Source organism: Branchiostoma floridae, chromosome 16, assembly GCF_000003815.2.
Source record: "Branchiostoma floridae strain S238N-H82 chromosome 16, Bfl_VNyyK, whole genome shotgun sequence".
NCBI lineage: Eukaryota > Metazoa > Chordata > Leptocardii > Amphioxiformes > Branchiostomatidae > Branchiostoma > Branchiostoma floridae.
The window spans coordinates 13728722-13732230 of NC_049994.1; the positions used below are offsets into that span (position 1 = coordinate 13728722).

The 3509-nt window shown below is 42.6% G+C and overlaps 1 long non-coding RNA gene across 1 annotated transcript in view; it reads left to right on the top strand.

Annotated features, from left to right (window-relative positions):
• The window catches only part of LOC118403681, a 10111-nt gene that overhangs the window by 1321 nt on the left and 5281 nt on the right, over positions 1–3509 (top strand). The gene's annotated exons all lie outside the window — the stretch shown is intronic.

Below are 3509 nucleotides of genomic sequence, written 5' to 3' on the forward strand. Positions count from 1 at the left end.
ATTGTACAATTGTATTTGTGATATGTAACATGGATGTATTCTTCTCTCCCAGGGTTAGCCCTTGGCAATAGCCTATGGCTAGTTGGGCAGCCCTGGCTGTATGTTTACAGCTGAGCTAATAGACAAATACATGCCGTCTATCTCAGGTTCTTCTGGCTTTTTAGTAGAAGAAGTCTTCAGCATTTTCCAATATAAAGTAACGTTCGCGTATATATTTTAGTTACGTACTGCGCTTTTTGATCTTCGTCCTGAGGATAGTTGGTTTATCATTCAGAACGCGTATTGCAACTTTTTTTTTTCATTTTCATGCTATTCTTTAATCTTTTTTTTTGTTTCACTTAACTATTAAACCAACTTTCATCACATTTTAATGGCAACACCTTCAGCAGCCACTCTCTCTTTTTACGAGAATGCGACAATTAGATGTTAGCTGCCGGCGCCATGTTCAATATTGCACCAGTATATCTAATCTACGGTCGTAAAAAGGAAGATATTTATTGAAGGCGGCGACATATGTACAATAACTCTCCAGACGACTCTGTGAGCCCTAAAGGACATTTCCGCAGCAACAACAATCTCCTCTTGACTGTGCGCGATTTTAAGGGACCGGTCAGTTAGGGTAGATTTAAAGTTTAAGACCTTTCCGCACTATCTAGAAGGTGCGTACGCCGATACGGATGCCTATCTCCGTGTGTGGCCCAGGGCTACAGAAACAGAGATGGGCGCCTCCCTATGCACCATCGGTAATGGTGTGTGCTCAGCTACCGTACTCTTTCCCAAATGCTAAACAGAGAAAGCAGCATGTATCCTATCTAAAGTCTTTGGTATGAATCGGCCGAGGATATCGATCGAACTCACGACCTGCCGAGTGCAATGCGAACACTCGCTTGGTCATCGCACCGGTGTGACAGCGATCTCGCCCCCCCAGCGATCTCGCCCCCCCGGGGGGCGAGATCACTAGCGTTTTCGCCCCCTTTAGCGTTTTCGCCCCCCCCCCCCCAAGAACATTAGTAGTATTCCTCGGAGGGGTCATAAGAGCAGCTGGTTACTACATATTAGGTGCGCTACCTGGTACTATACTGCACCTGGGAGTAACATATTTGGTGTGTTACCTGGTACCTATATGGCACCTTATTACCGTAAGATGTCATACCTTGTTCGGTGCAAACACTACATTGAAAAGACATTTTATTTTGCAGCTGACATGGCAGAGGTGGCATAGAAAACAATGCTATTGTGAACGTATAAATCAACACCGTCTATGGTACGGAATACGTCAGCTATATGTTTTCAATTTGTCACAGTATTTTCTTTCTTGTGCAGAAAACATTTCCAAAGTTCATATACCTGTTGCTAAATGCTACAAAAAAACTGGTTAAGTACCAGTCTTAAGAAACACTGGTAAAACACCAGTTCCTAAATACTAGAAAAACAGTCATATTGGAGGTGAAGATATCCATAGGGTAGGTGCATACACCAAAATGTGCATTATTCTAATGAATACCTTATTTGAATAATCAATAAAGACATGACATAGTTCTTTTGTGGTAAATTCATAATAGAGACTTCATATTGGAGATATATAGGTTGCTTGAGGACAGGTGAATACAATTAAATATATCTCATGTCGAGACTCAGGTACATGCAATAAAGGGAATACAAGGGACCCAACCCACCTTGTCTGAAACAAGTTCAACTATCTTATTGCTATGTACTTACGTTAATATTGATACTATGGATGGAGTTATGTATCAAACTCGTGTACTTATATCATTCTGAAACTGCATTGTGTGATTTATACCAGTCAACTTCTAAAATATCATGTAAACCCGTTTTTTTTGGGGGGGGGGGCGAAATCGCTAAAGGGGGGCGAGGTAGGGGGGCGAGATCACTAGCCGGGGAGGGCGAGATCGCTAGTGATTTCGCCCCGGGGGGGCCAGATCGCTAGTGATTTCGCCACCGGGGGGGCGAGATCACGGGGGGGCGAGACCGCTGTCACACCGGTCCTAAAAGGGTAGATAGTCAGGGGAAATATGCGCTCGACGCTCTGCGGCGATTGCAAAATTGGGCCACCTTCTTAGGATTAACAAATTCTGCCTAAGGTGATCGAAAATGTGACACCTGCTTTTACGAAGTCAAAGTACACATCCCTCTGTTTGTGACCTATTGCAACGCATGCCGCCACTCTATTGCCTCGCGTCACGGACTGTACATTACAGCTTTATCATACAAATTTGAACGGAAACTAGAAAGGCAACACTTTCAAGAAAACGCAGGATGTTTTTCCTCCTAACAATTTGCTTTTTACGACACCAGACCAGGATAGGTTCTGTTATCGCATACCCGTATTTAGTCATATTTGCTGTGACTGCTAATATTTCGTTCATATATTTGCTTTAACAGTTAATGATTTGTTCATATTTGCTGGAAGAGATAATATGCTAATATCACCGGCACTTCGAGGGTCTGATTGGTTTCGATGAGGACAGAAGACGAGGACGAAGGAGAAATAAAAAGAAAAAAAAAAGTTGCCCGTACATCTTTAACTTATGCTTTGGGTGGCGTGCATCTCCATTTCTGTAGCCCCTTGGCCACACATTTGTGCAAGTCACTACAGCAGGGGGCGCAAAAATATGTGTTTAATTCCCATTCTATTCCTCATTAGTGCTGTGTGTTGAGCAGAGAAAGTAGTATGTACCATTCTTAAAGTCTTTATGGTATGACTCGGCTGGGATCGAACTCAGACCTACCCAATGCAAAGCGAACACTCTACCCACTCAGTCATTGCAGCGGTAAATAAAAAATGCTTTCCCTTCGACGCACTGTATGATGATTGCAACATCACTAGAGATACACTTTTCTTAACTCATTGTCATTGAAGCAGGATGGTGTCAAGCGCTCTTGTAGTTTTGAATGTGATCCGTTGCGTCAGTGTCTTATAAGTAGCCTTTAGTGTTTGCAAGGACGTTATATACTCATATAACGTCCTTGGTGTTTGCGGTTGGTGCTTAAGTCAGAAAAATCTTAAAAACGTGGATCACAGGTTCTCCTTTAAGACCATACGTATTATTGTTTTCAAATTTTGTACAATGGCTTTGAAGATTTTTTAGAAACATTCTTACTCGTTCCTTCCTTAAATCATCAATTGCTGGCGTAGATATCCTTGATGTAGGTTACGCCATTCATGTGTGCCAAAACGTGAATCATAAGAACAAGACGAATGGCGTCATTAGACACTCACGTGCTCGCTATGACGTTTGACATGAAAGGAAGGCATTGTTAGTCAGGAAGGATACAGCAAAACAATGAAAGCAAGCTGCATTGATGGCAATGCCATAATTGCGACATGTTCTGCTAAGGGAAACGAAAAGTTGTGCATCTACGCGTGTGCATCTTGAGTTAGGCAAAAGCAGTTACATTGTATGGATGGCTAGTCTCTACCAGACTCCGGATCGCTGGAAAAATCGTAGAAATGGAACAAATCAGAGGAGTAAGCCAGCCAGAGGAAT